Below are 21,330 nucleotides of genomic sequence, written 5' to 3' on the forward strand. Positions count from 1 at the left end.
GCCTCAAGATCTGAAGAGAACCAAGAAGCAAAGTGTACCGATTTCATTACTGACCTCTTTCCCCTTTCATGAGGTCCATTGCGGTCAGAAGACATTCACATTTCAGCACTTCTGTCAATAAATACACAGTTCAGTCTCAAACGGTTCTCTGTCTTTAGGATTTTCTAAAATTCAACACGCTTGCATGCAAATGTATGCATGCACAAACACTTACCTTTGCTCAGCTAATAATACCTGAATTCAGCATGCACAAAAGGGGCCTGGGCAAACTTACAACTTTATTGGTAGTTTAATTTGGAGTAAAACAAAGTTTAGTGAAACATTACTTGAAGAATTTCGAAATTCTATTCTAGACTTTTCTGTGCCATTTTTTAATACTTTCTTCTTTTCAGTACTACAGATAACATATTTAGAATTTCCTGAGATTAAGATGGACACTATTTCTCTCTCTGTCCTGACAGATAAGGAAATAGTCACCCAAAACTTCTCTCAATAAATGTTCAACATAATTCTCTCTCACCTTCAGTCACGTCCCAGCCTCACTGTGTGTCTGGATAATGAGAGAAAAGTACAGGAAGCCAATCTGATGGCACGTCCTGCGTTTATCACCAAACACTTCTCTAAAATAAAAGCTATTGATTCTTACCTGTGCTTATCACCACAATTTGCACCCTAACTATGTAATCAAGACAGTTGCCTTTCAGCATTTGTGTGGCAATCATGTATCATTAATGACACTCAAGATAGCTTCTCATAGACGTGCCTTAAAAACTTCAGTCAATGCTTATAAATGATTTTGGAGCAGAAGTCACTGATAAAGACAGCTTATCAGGAGGAAAACTGTCATTTATCATCAGAAGAAAGGAGATGAAAACCTGTTATTTATATATAGCATTTTAAATGAAACCATTCTTTTATTGCACAAAGATTAAAAACTTTGGCTCAGTTTTGTAAACAAACAGTTTCAAAGACAAATGTCCAAAAGGGAAGATTCATCCCTTTTTTTCTTTGTCATAAGAAGCTGAAAATTATCTCTGTACTGATGTGTCCCATCTCATTATTTATGAACAATTTTTACAGCTAGACCTAGAGCATTTTTTTTTTTTGGTGAGAACTAATTTACAGCTAAAGGAAATAAGCAACTTATTTTGTAGAGTTATTGTGTTACTCTACTAAATTACCCCAGAATATCTTGAAAATTAAAGTATTTTTACATTCAAACTTCACCTTTTTTCTTTTCTTTTTTTTTTTTTTTTTGGTTTTTTGAGACAGGGTTTCTCTGTGTAGCTTTGTGCCTTTCCTGGAACTCACTTGGTAGCCCAGGCTGGCCTCGAACTCACAGAGATCCGCCTGGCTCTGCCTCCCGAGTGCTGGGATTAAAGGCGTGCGCCACCACCGCCCGGCCGTTCACCTTTTTTCTTAATCCTTCTGCTCAAATCTTTGTCAATCAATTGACATTTCGTTTGTCTATGTAGCTCCTGCACTCACAAATGGCTTTTTTTGTTGATTGGCACCTGTACAGCATGCATTTGCCTTTCTGCAGTAACAATCAGGCACAGAGGCACGCAAACAGATTTTTCTTGCCTAAGTAATTTATGAAAAAATATATTATTTTGTTCCTTTTTAAAGAGTCTATCATGTTTCTGACAGCCCTAAAACAGTCTGGTTTAAGACCATTTTTGATATTCTTCATATATAAATAGAGGATATTTTTACTCAATGTTGATCCTTTAGTACTTTTACTCATTATCTTATTTAACTGGTCTATTGGAGTCCTTATTTCTTCGAACACACATCTTACCATGGTGTTTTAGTAAACATCTTCCATTGTTCTTTTTTAATGTTGATCCTCTCATACTTTTACTAATTATCTTATTTAACTGGTCTATTGGAATCCTTATTTCTTCTAACACACATCTTACTATGGCGTTTTAGTAAACATCTTCCACTGTTCTTTTTTAATGTTGACCCTTTCATACTTTTACTAATTATCTTATTTAATTGGTCTATTGGAATCCTTATTTCTTTGAACACATATCTTACTATGGTGTTTCAGTAAACATCTTCCATTGTTCTTTTTTAATGTACCAAACCAAGGAAATCATCAAATCCTATTTACATCTATACAATGAGATTCACAAAGCATAAATGTTATAAATTCTATGGAAAATATATAAGTTTTAGTAGTATTAACTGTTACCAAAGTTTTGGCTAATTAAAGAAACATAAATTTTATGTTTTTTTTTAGATATGTTGTAGAACCACCAGATTCAAAAATTTTTTTTAATTTTTATTTTGCAATACAATTCAGTTCTACATATCAGCCACAGATTCCATTGTTCTCCCCCCTCCCGCCCCCCCTAACCTTCCCCCCAGCCCGGCCCCCATTCCCATCTCCTCCAGGGCAAAGCCTTCCCCACAGACTGAGATCAACCTGGTAGACTCAGTCCAGGTAGGTCCAGTCCCCTCCTCCCAGGCCGAGCCAAGGGACCCTGCATAGGCCCCAGGTTTCAAACAGCCAACTCATGCAATGAGCACAGGACCCGGTCCCACTGCCTGGATGCCTCCCAAACAGATCAGGCCAATCAACTGTCTCACCCACTCAGAGGGCCTGATCCAGTTGGTGACCCCTCAGCCATTGGTTCATATTTCATGTGTTTCTGTTCGTTTGGCTATTTGTCTCTGTGCTTTATCCAACCTTGGTCTCAACAATTCTCGCTCATATAAACCCTCCTCATTCTCGCTAATTGGACTCCCAGAGATCCACCCGTGATTCAAAATTTTAAAGCATTCAAAGTTCTGAGAACATTTTGCTGACCTCACAGCAGTTTCTGGATCAGAAAATGGGCAGGTTTTTGCACAGGTTTAGGTTCAGACAAAAATGGGTTTACATAAACCTTGCATTATTTCCCAAACTACACCCAGATTTATTTAATGTAAGACTTGGAAAAGGATATTTAAATTTTCTGAGCTGGATTTCCTTATCTTTATACTTAGATTAATACTACTTATTTATATGTAAATTTCATTTGGAGGATTGTATTAAAACATAATTACTGAAGTTCAATGTTTCTGAAACAGCACTTCTTAAACCTTTTAAACATTCAGTCACTTGAGGATTTGTTTTTTTTTTAAGAGAAGAGGAGTTTTTTCACTCATAATTCAGGTTGCAGACCATCATTGTAAGACAGACCAAGGCAGTGTGAACTTAAAACAGCTAGTGAGATCCTATCCACAACAAAGAACAGACAGCAATGAAATAATGCATGGTAGAGTCATGTAGGAGACACCTGAGGATTCTGATATGATACAGATAGCAGCTCAGTGTTTGGAGAGTAGGACCTAAGAGTGTGTGTTCCTAGCAGCTGCAGGTCATTTGTCTCTGGGTAACAAATTCCTAGGGATCCTCATTCTGTGGTATCCACACTGTGTTTATACTCATTGATTTCTTCAATTGGTTCTATTTTTAACAAAATTTCAAAAAGTATCACCTCAAAGTATATCATTTTACTATGCTTAATATTTCAAGCTGTTAGGGGAGACTTTTGTAGTTGGGATTTTGTGCTCAACTTCCCTAATCTGCTAAAAGATGAAATCTACAATGGAATCTAAATGTCAAGAAGTCTGTCCTCAGAAGTCCCATCTCCTTTTGGAGGATATCAGATCCCAAGAAAGGGCCTAGAGATTGGTAGGACTCCTCAAGAACTTTTGCCTCAGGCCATTGGCTATTCTTGTAGTCAATTTATCTCTCTCCTAAATCAGTCCTCTGCCCCTAAGTTACCAATATTAACTCTGTTCTCTCCCATTACTAGAACATAAGCTTCCATACTTCCTAGGGTCTTAGTTTATTTATCTCTTTCTTTAAGTTATAAACCTATGAACATAATAATTTTGCTTGATTTGCTTCTAATAATCTCCTGTCTCTTGTTGTCTTTCAAATAATTAATCTAGTCCTCAAAATACAAATATTTTCTGCCTTCAAAATAGAAACAAAATCATAAACTTCTACATGGAAAAGTTATTTTTTCAGGATTAGATGGAGGGGAAACTCTATTTAGATTATATTGTATGAAAAAAGAATTTATGTTTAATAAAAGGAAAATTGTTTTTTCATACAGTGTATTTTGACCTTATTCTTTCCCCATCAACTCCTCCAAGATGCTCCCCACTCACAATGCACCCAACTTTATGATCTTTCTCTTATTTTCTCTCAAGAAAAAAAAATCAGATAATACTGCACCAAAAACCAAAAATGAAAACTGACAGATTTCAAAAGAAGAAAATTAAAATTACAAAAAAAGAAAACAAAACACAAAGTACACACACACACACACACACACACACACACACACACACACACACACAAAGGGGGAATCCATTTTCTGTTTGCCAACTACTCCTGGCCACGGGCTATGCCCTGGTGTGTATTTGATGTACCCAGTGTCACTCCATTGAAGAAAACTGATATTCAGTTTCCCAGGAGCTTTTAATCACAAATAACTTCTTGGTTAGGGGTGTTATTTGAGATCACTTCCCCTGTTTCAGTGCTAAAATATTGTGTGGTTTGAACCTGTGTAGGTCTTGTGAATGTGGTCACAGTCTCTGTGAGTGCATATGCGTATCATTCCTGTTAGGTCTCAATGATTTTGTTTTCACGGAGTCGTCCACCACCTCTAGCTGTTACAATCTTTCTACCACCAATTCTATATAGATCTTTGAGCTCTGATTGAGGGATTTGATAAGGACATTCCATTTAGGACCAAGATTTGAAAGTATGTCATTTTATGCCCATTGTCCAGTTGTTAATCTCTTTATTGATTAGCATATACTGCAAGAGGAAGCATCTCCGATGTGGGTTGAGCAATTTTCTGCCCTTTGGTTATAGTAATATGCTACAAAGAGTCATTTTATTGCCTTGTTTCTTTAATAGAATAATAGTAGTAGCTTTTTCTTAAGCACATAGATGATCTAGTCTCAATTTGCTGATCACTTCAGCAGTTTTATGTATGAATTCCATGCCATGCTTTAAATTCAATTAAAAAAATGATTGCCGGGCGGTGGTGGCGCACGCCTTTAATCCCAGCACTTGGGAGGCAGAGCCAGGCGGATCTCTGTGAGTTCGAGGCCAGCCTGGGCTACCAAGTGAGTCCCAGGAAAGGCGCAAAGCTACACAGAGAGACCCTGTCTCGAAAAACCCCAAAAAAAAAAAAAATGATTGATTACACCCATAACTTTTGTGCCACTATTTCATCAGTCTGTCTTGCAAGAAAGTCTATTTACAAACCCATTCTTCTCAGTGGAACACTTTACTTGCTTTTAAACTATCTTTTTAAATAAAATTTCATATATTTCTAATATACAATATGATGTTTATATAAGTATGTGCATGTAAAGCGACAAGAATACTGATGGAAGGAAACAAATATTTCACTTTGCATAGCTACATATTTTATATGTATGTAATAATGCCACCTGTATTTTTTAGAAGATTTTCATGCCCAGAATAGTTAACTGTTGTTGTCTTGTCTATGTTAAATATGGAAATTTTACTTGATCTCTATGACTACAACTTCATTTCCCATCATCTCTTCTTATCTCTATACATATGTCTAGTAACTATATTCTATACTCGGCTTATATACACAATTATCTCCCTGTATTTACAAGTCTAAATTTGTCTTCAAATAGCTGCAGATCTAAAATAATTTAAATAAAATGACTGTAAAGAACATACACATAACATTACATTTCAGGCTAGAATTTTGTAAATAATACATTTATTAATTTTTAAACTATGTATTTTATCCCCCGTGTGTGTGTGTGTGTGTGTGTGTGTGTGTGTGTGTGTGTACATGCATATGAGTACTTACAGAGAAGAGAAGTCAGGTTTGATCCCCTGGACCTGCAGTTTAAGTGTTTGTGATCTATATGATGTAGTTGTAGTTGCTGGTAACTTAGCTCTGCTGCCTTGCCAGAGCAGCAAGCATTCCTACTGGCTGAACCATCTCTTCAACATGAAGTGCAACAACTTTTAGACAGCATTTATGTTGTACAAGCAATTGTAATTAAGCTAGAAATAATTTTAAAGTACATAGAATGTCATGTGAAGGCTATATGAAAGCACTATACCATTTTATATATGGCACTTAAATGACTGTGGATTTGGGTAACAATGGCATATATAGAGAAAAATTACTCTTGAATATTGAGGGCAGCTCTATTTAACTGCTTAACATTCTGCCTATAACTGAGATTATACACATTTTCCTTTCAATATCAGCCTCAATAGACATTACTCAGTTCTTAAGAAATTAATTTATGTTCTTAAAAATAACCCAGTCCCCTTCTTTTGAGGCTAAATAGAAATCTACTGTTGACATGTACTATATTTATTTATTTATATATTATCAGGCTAAGATTATTCACATCTCTCGGACATGTGAATAATGCAAAATGAACTTAGAAATGAAAACTTGTCTCTAAACTACTAATTTAATTTTTAAGAGTATATATGGATTTAATAGTTTGAACATGTTCTGAATGTGCATTCTTATGTTCATGTACCAAACAATTATTCCCAGATGGTGGTGATGTTGTGGGAGGGTCTGATAACAACATCAGTTTGAGCTTAATTGAAGGAAGTTCATCATTGGAGACAGTTCCTTCACTGCTATTCTATCCCTTGGCCTCCTGTTGTTGCTGTTCTATCCATGGCGAACTTAGTAGCTCTTATCTGCAACATTCTATCTGCCATGGTTGATTAAAACTATGACTAAAGCAAATCTTTCTTCCTTTTATAGTTCATGAGAGGTGTTCTATCACAGTGATGTAAAAATCCAACAAACACAAAGAATTGGTACAACCTGGCCATGTGATTCAGAAGTCATTGGAACTTGTCTGTTGGAGAATTTGGAAAAGTTAGCAGATGAAGGTTGGAAAAAGATGCACGCAGAGCTTAATAGTGATTATTCTGTCAGTTCAAAGACAAAAACGCCAAGAGGAATGAAGACATAAAAGTATGTGCTAATGCAGTTTCAGAAGAGAATAAGGACCATATTGAGAACTGGATTAGAGTCTCTGATAATACATTCTGCCAAAGAATTTGTCCGCAGTTGGTCTGCACCCTGAGACACTGAATGAGATTGAGTTTAAAGGTGACAGTCTAATAAATCTATTGGAAAATACAGGAGTGCAGCCCAGCATCCAGGCTGTACCATGAGTATTGCTGGCTGATTTTAGCTAATTCTACAACAAAAATATGACAAACTGCAGGGTAGGACAGTCTGTACAGCCTACAGTTTTCCCAGAAAAGAAATGTGTATAAAGTTGTGTTCAAGAAAGGTATAGCTCATTAGCAGATTACGGAATCAGGACATTGGGAAAGATTTGCTTTCCTTATTGTGGTAACATAAAGTCAAATAAGAAACAACTTAAGGGACCCGGGCCTTATTTGTATCGTAGTTGAGGAATGCTGTTCCCTGTATGCTCATTCAGATCTTAATGGGTCAGAAAGCAGAGAAGGGGGAGTGACAGATCTGTCCAGAGATGTAATTTCTAGGTGATTCTAAATCCAATAATGTAGCACGAATGTTAAAAGGTCTTATTCATAAAAACAAATCTGGAGCCAGGTATTGGGGTGAATGCTGGAAGATTAGACAAGCAGAACAAGCCACAGCCACCTCACCTTGCCAATTCCTCAGCTGATCCTGTTTCCTCAGACTGGAAGCCTCAATGTCCTCATCTAGAATGAATCTCAGCTGAGCTGCTGCTAAAAGCCTAAAAGCTTAACCAACTCTAGTTCCTAGTCCTCATGCCTTATATACCTTCCTGCTTCCTGGGATTAAAGGCTCACTTCCTGGGATTAAAGGCATGAGTCACGAGGCCTGGCTGTTTCCAGTGTGACTTTAAACTCACAGAGATCCGGATGGACCTCTGCTTCCCAAATGATAGGATTAAAGGCATGTGTGCCACCTTTTTCTGCCCTTTATATATAGTGGCTGTTCTGTTCTCTGATCACAGATAAGTTTATTAGGGTGCACAATATTTTGGGGAACACAATATCACCACACAGTAAATCTCCCATTGAGGATTAAGCATTGCAGATACCTCCAAGGCATCACAGAAACTGGTCCAGTTCTATTCATTGCTGGCACACATGCAAGAAGTTTTAACTCCTTTGGAAAACTTGGTCTTGATTGTGGTAATTACTTCTGGAGGTTACCATGAGCTCATTGTTACCTGGAAAGGGTATTACCTCCTTCATCCACCTAGAAACACAGAGGTCACTGTAGTCATATCTCAAGAGGCCAGAATACTGTACAAGGTAAGACAGATTTTGGTGTTATGCATGCAATACTGATTTTGCAGTCATGTAAAATGTAAAGGTTTTTGACTCAAGAGGCTTATTTCAGATTTCACATGAAGGTATTAGAGTTCAGGTAATGTGTAGCAGGGTAGATAATAACAGGCATTTCCTGAGATTTAGTCTGAGAGATAGGACAAAACTTTAGTGGGGGATAAAGTATACTGGTGATGTCAAGTAGTAGGTACATCTAGTGAAGAAATTCACAGGTATTGAGGGATTTATTAAGGCAATTCCATGTAGTTAAAAAGGAGGTATATTTTGGGTGCTAACTTACAGGTAGTAAAGGGGTTGGTTACAGGATCCAGGAGAGGTGAGGTCAGTCCAGCTGGGTTCTCTGGAGACTCTGCTTGGTCTACCATCCAGCATCCAGGATTTCCAGGAACCAAGACAGCTGGCACATCTAGATCTTGGGTCTAAAGGGCTCCTGTCTCGGCCCCATCTCAGGAGCAGGTCATAGGTAGGTGTGACAGTTACTGGAAGCCTCACTGGGGGTAGTACTTCCAGGTCAAAGCTACACACAGGCATTCAAGGATAAGCCACAGGAGTTCATTTTATCCAATCAAGCCAATTGGAGCTCATAATACAACACTGCGTGACCCAGATACTATACTTTGAATTCTAGAATTTTTATCTCCTTCTGTGTTTGATTGTTTATTTTGAGAAAGTGTCTCAGTGACAAGGTGGGCCTTTGACTATTGAGCAAGCTGTCTTTGAACTCAGGGACTTCCTTTCCCCAGTCCCTATGTGATGAGATTGCAAGAGCCAACTGCTACTTAGTGTATGTGGTGCTTAAAAATACAGGACCTTGAATCTTCTAGGAGGTCACTCTAACCACTAAGCTAAGTCCTGAATGAAATCATAGGATTTAGTGTTTTCGGTGTTTAGGTTTGTCTTTTCCCCCTCATCCTTGTCTCTTTTCTATGTTTCCATTCTTCTCTTTTGGACAGAAAGTTTATCCTATGATAATTTATATTAAAAATATAATTGAGTTGTTTTTATTCTGCAGAGAATCATAGCTTCATAACTCTCAAGGGCAACCTTGAATTTTGACTCTAAAGAAATATTTAAGCTGTTAAGACATCAAGGACCCTTGGAACTGGGTCAAACTCATTGTACATTATGAAATGACCAGAAGACTTTATGTACCAAGAGTAGACACTTATTTGAAGACACAAATGTCCTTCATAAATTAAAATGTTAGAAGGATTATTCTTCAGATGATTACATTATTTTGGAATTATCTGGAGACTTAGAAGATGAGATCTAGATTGAGAAAGCAGGTGAGTGGAAAATGCCTTCAGAGGATGTACATGGTTCTCACTGTCTTCATCTCCCCTTTTCCATACTACTATGGGATGAAGATCTTCATCTCCCTTTTTTCTTATCACAATGACATGAAGATCTTTATTCCCCACATGCTTTTATCCTCATATTGTTCTTTGCAAGCACATTCAGTTAAATGAAAATGGTATTAACCTTCTGAAACCTCAAATCAAAATTAGTCTTTCTGGGTAAGTGAGATGTAATGTCCTGTAATTGTATCATGCTGGGATGGCTACAGAAATGGTGTCTTTAAAGGCCATCCATGGCTACATAGCAAGTTAAAGCCATTCTGTGTATATAAGACCATGTTAAAAGAAATCTACCTCTATTAGGTTTCTCATTACAGGTATTTTGTCACTTAGATGTGAAGAGCAATTAATACATTTAAGAAGAGAGATGCTTAATCACATCATTTATAATTTTTTGATATAATTAGTATTTTTTATTTATTTTATTCGTTTTATATACCAACCACAGATCCCCCTCTCATTCCTCCTCCCACCACTCACCACCTTCCTCTCCCCTCCTCTCCTCCTCTCCTCCAACAGGGTAGGTTCTCCCATGGGTGGGACAGCTAAGCCTGGTACATTCAGTTGAGGCAAGACCAAGCCCCCTCACACACACACTTTATCAGGGGTGAGCAAGGTGTCTGAGCATAGGTAATGGGATCCAGAAAGCCAGCTCATGCACCAAGGATAAATCCTGATCACACTGCCAGGGGCTTCTCAAATAGACCCAGCTACACAATTGTCCCCATATATGCAGGGTCTAGTCGAGTTCCATGCAGGTTCCACAGCTGTCAGTCTAAAGTTCATGAGTTCCTTCAAGCTTGGTTCAGTTGTCTCTGTAGGTTTCCCCATCATGATCTTGACCCCCCCCTTGCTCATGTAATACCACTTCCCTTTCTTTCACTGTACTCTCAGAGCTTGACCTGGTACGTGGTTGTGGTTCTCTGCATCTGCTTCCATAAGTTACTTGATGGAGGCTCTACGACAACATTTAGAATATTCACCACTCTGAATACCAGGGTAAGCCAGTTCAGGCACCCTAACCATTGTTGCTAGTAGTCTAATCTGAGGTTGTCCTTGTGGATTCCTGAGAATTTTCCTAGCACCAGTTTCTCCCTTACCCCATAATGTCTCCCTCTATCAAGATACATTGCTCTCCCAGTCTATCCCTTCCCTAGTTCAACTATCCTGTTCCCTCATATTCTCATCCCCCATCACCTACCCTCTATTGCCCCCACTCATCAACAATTTACTCATTGGGATCTCCTCTGTTTCCCCTTCACAAGGTGATCCATACATCCCTCTTAGCATCCTCCTTGTTTCCCAGCTTCTCTGGAGCTGTGGGTTGAAGTCTGATTATTCTTTGCTTTACATATAGTATCTGTTATGAGTGAGTATATGCCATGTTTGTCTTTCTGAGTCAGAGTTACTGTACTCAGGATGATATTTTCTAGTTCTATCCATTTGCCTGCAAATTTCATGATGTCGTTGCTTTTTATAGCTGAGTAATACTCCATTGTGTATATGTACCATTTTGTTTATCCATTCTTCAGTTGAGGGGCATTTTTGCTTCCATTTTCTGGCTATTCGGAATAATGCTGCTATGAACATAGTTGAGAAAGTGTCCTTGTGGTATGCTTGCACACTGCTTGGGTATATGCCCAAGAGTGGTATCATTGGGTTTTAAGGTAGCTTGATTCCAAATTTTCTGAGAAACTCTCATACTGATTTCTAAAGTTGCTGTACAAGTTTGCACTCCCACCAACAGTGGAGGAGTGTTCCTCTTTTTCCACATTCTCTCATACATAAGCTGTCATTAGTGTTTTTGATCTTAACCATTCTCACAAGTATGAGTTGATATCTCAGAGACATTTTGATTTGCATTTCCCTGATGACTAAGGATGTTAAGCAATTCCTTAAATGTCTTTCAGGCACCTGGGATTCTTCTGTTGAGAATTAGCTGTTTAGCTCTATAGCCCATTTTATAATTGAATTGTTCGGTATTTTGTTGTTTAGTTTCTCGTGCTTTTTATATATTTTGGAGATCAGCCCTCTGTCAGATGTGAGGTTTGTGAAGATCTATTCCCATTCTGTAGGCTTTGGTTTTGTCTTATTTATTGTGTCCTTTGCCTTACAAAGACTTCTCATTATCAGGAGGTCCTATTTATTAATTGTTGTCATGTGTCATCAGTGTCTGTGCTACTGGTGTTATATTTAGGAAGTCATCTCCTGTGTCAATGCTTTCTGGGCCACTTTCTACTTTTTCCTCTATCAGAATCAGTGTACCTGGATTTATGTTGAGAACTGTGATCCACTTGGACTTGAATTTGTGCATGGTGACAGATATGGATTTATTTGCAGTCTTCTATATGTTGACATCTGTTTATACCAGCATCGCTTGTTGAAGATGCTTTCTTTTTTCCATTGTACAGTTTTGGTTTTGTTGTCAAAATTCAGCTGTTCATAGGTGTGTGTTTTAATATCAGGATCTTCAATTCAATTCCATTGGCCCACATGTTGATTTTTATGCCAATACAAAGCTGTATTTATTACTATAACTCTACAGTATAGCTTGAAGTCAAGGATGGTGATGCCTCCAGAAGTGGCATTATTGCAAAGGATTGTTTTAGGTATCCTAGGTTTTCTGTTTTCCATATGAAGTTGAGTATTGTTCTTTCCAGGTCTGAGAAGAATTGTGTTGGGATTTTGATGGGAATTGCACTGAATCTTTAGATTGCTTTTGGTAAGATTGTCTTTTTATTATGTGGGTTCTACCTATCTATGAGCATGGGAAATCTTTCTATTTTCTTATATCATCTTCAATTTTTTTTCTTCAAGGACTTAAAGTTCTTGTGATACAAGTGTTCCACTTGTTTTGTTAGAGTTACCCAAAGGTATTTTCTATTATTTGTGGCTATTGTAAAGGGTGATGTTTCTCTGATTTCTTTCTAGGCCTGTTTATAATTTGTTTATAAAAAGGCTACTGATATTTTTTTACTTAATCTTGCATCCTGCCACATTACTGAATGTGCAGCTATAGATGTTCCCCGATAGAATTTTTTTCGTCACTTATGTAGACTATCCTATCATCTGCAAATAGCAAAAGTTTGACTCCTTCCTTTCCAATTTATATCCCCTTGATCTCTTTTTGTTGTCTTATTGCTCTAGCTAGAACTTTGAGTACTATATTGAATAGATATGGGGAGAGTGGACAGCCTTGTCTTGTTCCTGATTTTAGTAAAATCACTTTGAGTTTCTCTTCATTTAATTTGATGTTGGCTGTCAGCTTTCTGTAAATTTTGTCTATTATGTTTAGGTATGTTCCTTGTATTCCTGATCCCTCCAGGACCTTTATCACGAAGGGGTGTTGGATTTTGTCAAAGGCTTTTTCAGCATCTAATGAGATGATCATAATTTTTTTTCTTTCAGTTTGTTTATATCATGGATTACATTGACAGATTTTCATATGTTGAAACATCTCTGCATCTCTGGGGTGAATCCTACTTGATTATGATGAATGATTTTTTGATGTGTTCTTGGGTTCAGTTTGCTGGTATTTTATTGAGTATTTTTACATCAATGTTCATGAGGGAGATGGGTCTATAATTCTTATTCTTTGTTGCATCTTTGTGTGGTTTTGGTATCAGAGTAACTGTAGCCTCGTAGAAAGAGTTTGGCAATGTTCCTTCTGTTTCTATTGTGTGGAACAATTTGAGGAGTATTGGTATTAGTTCTTCTTTGAAATTCTGGTAGAATTCTGCACTGCAACCACCTGGCCCTGAGCTTTTCTTTCATTGAGAGATTTTTTTTTTGTTTGTTTGTTTGTTTGTTTTTTCGAGACAGGGTTTCTCTGTGTAGCTTTGCGCCTTTCGTGGATCTCGCTTTGGAGACCAGGCTGGCCTCGAACTCACAGAGATCCGCCTGGCTCTGCCTTCCGAGTGCTGGGATTAAAGGCGTGCACCACCACCGCCCGGCCTTCATTGAGAGACTTTTAATGACTTCGTCTATTTCCATAAGAGTTGTAGGTCTATTTGAATTTTCTGTTTGGTCTTGACTTAATTTGGGTATATGGTACTTATCCAGAAAATTATTCATTTCTTTTAGATTTTTCCAATTTTCTGGAGTATAGGTTTTTGACATATAAACACGATGATCCTCTGGATTTCCTCATTGTCAGTTGTTATGTCCCCCTTTTCATTTCTGATTTTGTTAATTTGGATATTCTCTGTCTGCCTTTTATTTAGTTTCCATAAGGGTTTGTCTATCTTCTTGATTTTTCTCAAAGAACCAACTCTTTGTTTCATTAATTCTTTGTACTGTTCTCTTTCTTTCTATTTTAAAAATTTCAGCCCTCTATTTGATTATTTACTGGCATCCACTCTTCCTGGGTGAGTTTGCTTCATTTTCTTCTACTGCTTTTATGTGTGTCCTTTAATCGATAGAGTGAGATTCATCCAACTTCTTTATGCAGACATTTAGTGCTATGAACTTTCCTCTTATTACTGTTTTCATAGTGCCTCATAAGTTTGGGTATGTTGTACAATCATTTTCATTGAATTTTAGGAAGTCTTCAATTTTTTCTTTATTTCTTCCTTGGTCCAGTGATGATCCATTCAAGCATTGTTCACTTTCCATGAGTTTGTAGTCTTTCTGTAATTTGTGTTGTTGTTTAATTCTAACTTTAAGGCATGATAGTCCGATAAAATACAGGAGTTTATTCCAATTTTTGTGTATCTGTTGAGATTTGCTTCCAGAGCATGTGGTCAGTTTTAGAGAAGGTTCCATGGGGTGCTGAGAAGAAGTTATATTCTCTTGTGTTGGGTGGAATGTTCTGTGGATGTCTAATAAGTCAATTTGAGTCATAATGTCTATTAGTTCCCTTATTTCTCTGTTAAGTTTCTGTCTGGCAGATCTATCCATTGGTGAGAGTGGAGAGTTGAAATCTCCCAATATTAGTGTGCAGGGCTTGATATGCTATTTAAGATTTAAAATGTTTCTTTTACATATGTGGATTCCCTTGTATTTGGGGCATAAATGTTCAGAATTAAGACTTCCTCTTAATGGATTTGATGGATTTTTCCTGTGATGAATATGTAATGTCCCTCTTGACCTCTTTTGATTAGTATTAGTTTGAGGTCTATTTTGTTAGATGTTAGGATAGCTACACCAGCTTGCTTTGTAAGTCCATTTGACTGGAAAGACTTTTCCCAGCCCTTTACTGTGAGGTAGTGTCTTTCTTTGAAGTTGAGGTGTATTTCTTGTTTCCAGCAGAAGAATGGATTTTGTTTTCATGTCCATTCTGTTAGCCTGGGTTTTTTTTTATAGGAGAATTGAATCCATTGACATTAAGGGATATTAATGATCAGTGATTGTTAATTCTTGTCATTTTTTGGTGGTAGTTTTGTGTGTTTCCCTTCTTTGGTATTTGTTGTTGTGGGATTACCTATTGCCTGTGTTTTTATGGATTCTTCTAACTTCCTTGGTTGCATTTTTCCTACTAGTGCTTTAGGACTGGATTAGTAGATAAGTATTGCTTAAATCTGGTTTTATCATGGAATATTTTGTTTATTCTGTCTTTGGTGACTAAGATTTTTGCTGGGTATAATAGTCTGGGACGGTCTAAAAGTGTCGGCATAATGTCTGTTCAGGATCTTCAGGCTTTCAGAGTCTTCATTGAGAAGTTAGGTGTTATTCTGATGTTTTTGCCTTTATATGTTACTTGGCCTTTTTCCTTTGAATCTCTTAATATATATATATATATATATATATATATATATATATATATATATATATATATATATATATATATATATATATTTTATTCTGTATGTTTAGTGGTTTGATTACTGAGTGTCCAGAAGACTTCTTTTTTGGGTCCAGTCTATTTTGTGTTCTGTAAGCTTCTTGTATCTTCATAGGCATTTCCTTCTTTAGGTTGTGAAAGTTTTCTTACATGATTTTGTTGAATACATTTTCTGTGCCTTTGAGTTAGTTTCTTTTCCTTCTTCTATCCCTATTATTCTTATGTTTGGCTTTTTCACTGTGTCTCAGATTTCCAGGACGTTTTGTATTATGACTTTTTTGGCCTTAGTATTTTCTTTGACTAACTCATCTATTTCCTCTATTGTATCCTTCGTGACAGAGATTCTCTCTCTCTTCCATCTCTTGTATTCTGTTGGTTATGCTTGCATCTGTAGTTCCTGTTCATTTACTCAGATTTTCTATTTCCAGCATTCCCTTAGTTCACATCTTCTTCATTGTTTCTGTTTTAATTTTCAGGTCTTGAACTGTTTCCTTCACCTGTTTAATTTTTTTTTTTTTTTTTTTGGTTTTCTTTGCTTTCTTTAAGGAATTTATTGATTTCTTCCAATTTTGTTTGTCTTTTCCTCAGTTTCTTTAAGGGAATTTTTAATATCCTCTTTAAAGGACCCTATCTTCTTAAAGTCATTTTTTAAGGTTGATTTCTTCTGCTTTGTCTACGTTGAGATGTTCAGAACTTGTAGAAGTAGGTTTTGATGGTGCCATATTGCTCTTTATGTTGTTGAATGTATTCTTGTACTGGCATCTATCAATCTCTTCCTCCAATTGATGCAAATAGAATCTGTGTCTCAGGGAGCCACTCTTGGTCCAATCAGAGCTGGTTGAGTCTGTGTCTCAGGGAGTATCTGCAGTCTCTTGGTCCAATCAGAGCTGGTGGAATCTGTGTCTTAGGGAACAGCTGTGGTCTCAGAGGATGGGTGGTTTTGAGGGGGTGGATTGGGGCTTTTAGGTTATAGGGTCCAGTGGGGGATGGTGGTATTTGGGCCTGCCTGCAGGAGTCCTGCCTGCTGGCCTGTAACTGGTTTAATCCCTGGGCCTAAAGCCTAGAGGCTGGGGTGCTCAGCTAGGACAACAAAGACTTTTATTTTTAATTTTTTAAGAAAGCCTCATCCCATTTTCACTTCTCTTACAGTCATAAGACGTGGAAAATAATGTTTCATTATTGTATATTTGTATTATCATGATGACTGACCATATCTTACCACCTTCCATGTACAGGATGACTGATTTTCATATCTTCTTTAGAGAAGTATCTAATCAAGTTATTATTTATTTCTTTAATTTTCTTTGCAATGAAATTGTATGAACCCCTTATATATTTTTATGGAACTATATTATCAGATATCTAGTTTGCAAATTTATATTCAAACTGGAGATTTGTTACCTGTTTGTATTGAATGTTTTTGTTGTTGATTTTTTTTTTTACTTGCTGTGCTTTGCTGAAAAGAAGTATTACTTTAGTTTGCTTTTATCTTACTGCTTGAGTTTTGCTTTCATTGACTGTGGCTTTGATATGATAGCCAGAAGATCACAGTCAAGGCCAATGTCAAGAGGCTTTTCCTGTATGTTGTCTTCAAGGAGTTTTATGGTTTCAGGTCATGTCTTTAAAGCTTTAATCTTTTTTGACTGGATTGGATGTGGTTAGATCTCCCAAAAGAATGGACATGTTTCAAAAATCAAACTTAGGGTGAAAATAGAACAGAAGAAAGAATTTTGCTACCAGGGACCCGAGTTCTAAATAAAAGAAAATATTGCTTTAAAGGAGCTTAAATACATTTCAGAAGACAACAGAGACAGAAGTCTGCAATAATATTACCATCTGGCGAAAGAGTTTACACCTCGGGAAATTTGGCAGAGGCAAACGTAATTTGAGATTGTTTGTGCTGCTCAGACTTTTTCCCTTTGTGTTTACTTTCAGATGCAATGTAGACAAAACAGTGCTGGAAACAATAGGGAAGGTGACAGAACAACAAATCTCCTTTAGAGAAAAAGTGATAAGCTCCAGGCAGGGGAATGCTGAGAGACAGATGAAGTGGGGTGAGATAATCAGAGGGAAAATCGCTGCCTGATGGAATGCAAGCAGCAAGAACCTCACTTTCTAAAATACCCATTGACTTTTCACAGTTTTATAGCATTTGGGGCTTATGTTGCATGATATCCATATAGTGGCCAGCTGACCCTCTTCTCCCCCAAGAAGTTATCAGTTCTCTGTAGAAAAGCAATTCTGTGGCTGTCTTGCCAAAGATGAACTCATGCATCAGTGATGTGGGCAGAGGTGGCCTCCCAGATAGCATTCTGAAAAACCCATAAATTCTTCAAGGAAGACTGTTCCTCTATGTCTGTCAGATTCTATTATGCCCAAATCAGACAATTCTATTTGAAAACTTAAAGTGGTCTGGAAAAGTATCCCAAGGAGCATAAAAAGGATAAAACTATAAAATCAAAAGTACCAGGGAGACAGGATACTTTATTATTGTACAAAGGTCAACCAGAAAGATTTTGGGCATGCCACCTTCAGTAACAAAGCAAAGTAGTACAATTTAATTTATGTCTGGGCTATATTACACTGTCAAATTGATATGAAGCTTTATAATTAAAGGGCAGTTTTTAAAATTGATTTTAAATTTTTTTAAGCAAAAACCCCAATCTGGAAAAAAAGAAAGAAAAAGAAAAATTATATGAAATCTAATAGTCCTAAGATTATGAAGAAATAAAGCAACCTCTGCAAGCAAGTCGCAGGTAAAGGCAGATGTTTTCTGTATTACTTAATTATAATCGCCATCAGCCTGTCACATCTAAATGTGCAATCTTTACATCCAAGCAAGAATTCATTCATAAAAAAGATGGATGCTTCGCTTTGAATTTGTCACAAGTGTATGATAGTCAGTGAACAGATGAAACTGTCAAAATAAATGAAAGAATTACTAATTTTAAGTAGAGGGTACAGAGGAGTATAGTAGTTAATCTTTGGAAAACTAAACCTGAAGATGAAATAAAATTTAAAAAATGTAGCTTAAATTTGATTTCCCTGCTTCCCTTCCCTATGGACGAAAGTTTTCTTTTAACCAGTGATGATGCAGAGCTTACTGGCTTATGAATTACATTTGAAATATGTATGAAAACATTACAGAAAGTTTTACATGCAAACTTTTAAAAACTAGAGTTCTCTAAGGAATTTTACTCTAAATACTACAAATAGATGGAAGGCCAGCACTTTCTAAGGACAACACTAATAATTAATTTGATTTTATTTATTCTTTTTCTATATTACTTTAATTATTATAATATGCTAAATTGGGAACAAAATTATGATTAGAATACTGAGAATAAAGTTTAAAGAATTTATTAGAGCTACTGAATGGACATTATGATATTAATATTATAAGTCAAAAAATATTGAAAGCTAAGGTAATTACCATTATGAACAAATAATAGAATTCTACTTAATCATGAAACCAATAGAGGCATTTACATTTTAATTATACACAGGAAACAATATAATATGACCACTGCTTTTTAAAAATACAGAAATAGTTCCAGGTAATTCAGTAAGGGAGAAGAATAAAATACCTCAAGCTTCAATTTTATAATGGAGCATTATCATATATAAGATATTTCTCTTGTAACAAATCTTTAGAAAATGGATTAAAATAATTTTAGATATTGGAAGTTTATTCACCTGTATTTGAAAAGATAAACATGTAGAAATTTATAGCACTTACGTGCCAAAAAATGCAATATAGTACCAAATAAAAGTAGCATTTAATAGCAGCAGAATGACAAAATTCCACAAAAAATATACACAAACAGTCACACATAACAAAGCATTAATTAGGTAACCAATCAGTGTATTCTTCCAACTGGTCAGCCCTGAAAACATGCATAGAAGTAACATTTTTATATACTGAGGAAATTTTATTTATGTATTTGATAACATGTATGTATTTATACATATATGTATGTAACAACAATTAATGAAAAAATAATTTATGAATAAAAAAGGGCAAGAAGCGGCATATGTGAGGATTTAGAGGCAAGGAAATGAAGTGAGGGAATTATGCAATTATATTATAATCTGAAAAAATAAAAGTAACAAATTTTAAAAGCATTAATTATATGAGGAAATAGAAATATTTTGTTGGGAAACATAACATAAAGAGCATTTTTCAACAGTTCCCTTAAGAAAATGATAGTCAATAACTGGTTGTCCTCTACATACCCAGGTTTGGCCACTTTGATAAAATGATACTCACCTCCTAGGGATTTTCTGGTTGTGCAGATAGCTTCTGTTCTTTTCTGTCCACTGTAACATATAAAGGAGTATTCCCAAATAACTATATCTAAATCTTTCCTTTCTAGTTTGCTTTTCACAGGGCATGAAACAATTACAATTATGCTGTGATTTGCTCGGAGTTCCTAGAACCAATATCTGAAATCAATACTACATTGTAAACTAGAGTTTTTATTTGCTTTTGCTTCCATTTGTGTCCACCCTTTAAAACATATTCATGTAGAAATAGCCAAGTAATTCAACCTGGAATTCAGTGTGTCCTTTCCAAATATTAGAAACTACCAAAAAGCCAGTGGGATAATTTGTACTTCCAATGTGAAATAAGATGATGTTTGGAATAAGTCACCCATCCATCTATCTATCCATCCGTCCATCTATCTATCTATCTACCTATCTATCTATCTATCTATCTATCTATCTATCTATCTATCATCTATCTATCTATCTATCTATTCTATTCTATCTAATCAGTCTAACTATCTGTCTTGCTACAATTCTTCTTGATGATTGATTTATTTTGCATGTCTTGCTACATATCTGTAATATGGTACCAATGATCCTGATGTTCCCTAGAAGATACTATGACTGTGAATATCAAATAAAAATCTTCCTAATTCTTTTCAAGCCCCAAGCAACTAGCTTATGTACAAATACCTTACTATTTGGGATGTGTTAGATTTTTCAACTCTGTTTTCATTTTACATACTGATCCCAGTTCCCCCTCCCTCTCGTTCTTCTGCAACCCCACTTCCCCTCATCCCATCCCCCATCCACTTATCAGAGAAGGTAAGGCCTTCCTTGGGGCATCAACAAAGCCTGGCATACTAAGTTTGAGGGGCTTGGTCCTGCCTCAAATTAGAAAGACTTTTTTCCTCACCCTGAAAGGGGCCAAGCTCCTGTCTCCTCCCCACCTTATTACTTCCTTTCTCTGACCAGCCATATCACTTCCTGTTTTCTCCTCCCATGTTCTGAGATTAAAGGTGTGTGCCACCACTGCCTGGCCTCTAGTGGCTAGCTCCCCACTCTGATCTCCAAGGAAGTGTTATTTGTGACATCACAAACCATATATCACCACAATCATATGTTTTAGACAGGCAACGTAACATAGCTTCACAGAATTAAACAAATGCAACATAAAAGAATGCAACACATCTTTGTATCATTAAAAAATGTTCCACAGCATAAACAAATGTAACACATCTTAATATAATATTCTACAGTCATTTTCCTCATCTTTTAAACTTTTACAGAACATGTGGCCCTTCATTTCTAAAAAGTGTCCTTCATCCAAATTATCTATTTTAGATGTACTTAATATTAACAGAACATAATGAAGTGTTAATTTGTTATTTATTTTATGTGAATAGACCTTTTGTCTTCATGTATATCTCTGCATCACATGTTCTTGGTGCCTGACAAAAGCAGGAGAGGGTATCAGATGCCCTGGGACCAGAGTTATAGAAGCTTGTGAGCTGCCATGTGGGTTCTAAGAATGAAACTTGGGTCCTCTGAAAGTACAACCA

The 21,330-nt window shown here is 36.4% G+C and overlaps 1 long non-coding RNA gene across 1 annotated transcript; it reads right to left on the bottom strand.

Annotated features, from left to right (window-relative positions):
- Positions 1 to 4: 4 nt before the first annotated feature.
- On the bottom strand, positions 5 to 20,815 carry LOC131908402 (uncharacterized). Its single transcript, XR_009378580.1, has 3 exons — positions 20,719 to 20,815; positions 19,770 to 19,819; positions 5 to 111 (listed from the first exon to the last, which is right to left on the bottom strand). It is a non-coding gene; the product is annotated as an uncharacterized LOC131908402 (long non-coding RNA).
- Between the last annotated feature and the right edge of the window lie 515 nt (positions 20,816 to 21,330).

The sequence above is a fragment of the Peromyscus eremicus genome, chromosome 4 (genome assembly GCF_949786415.1).
Source record: "Peromyscus eremicus chromosome 4, PerEre_H2_v1, whole genome shotgun sequence".
Taxonomy (NCBI): domain Eukaryota; kingdom Metazoa; phylum Chordata; class Mammalia; order Rodentia; family Cricetidae; genus Peromyscus; species Peromyscus eremicus.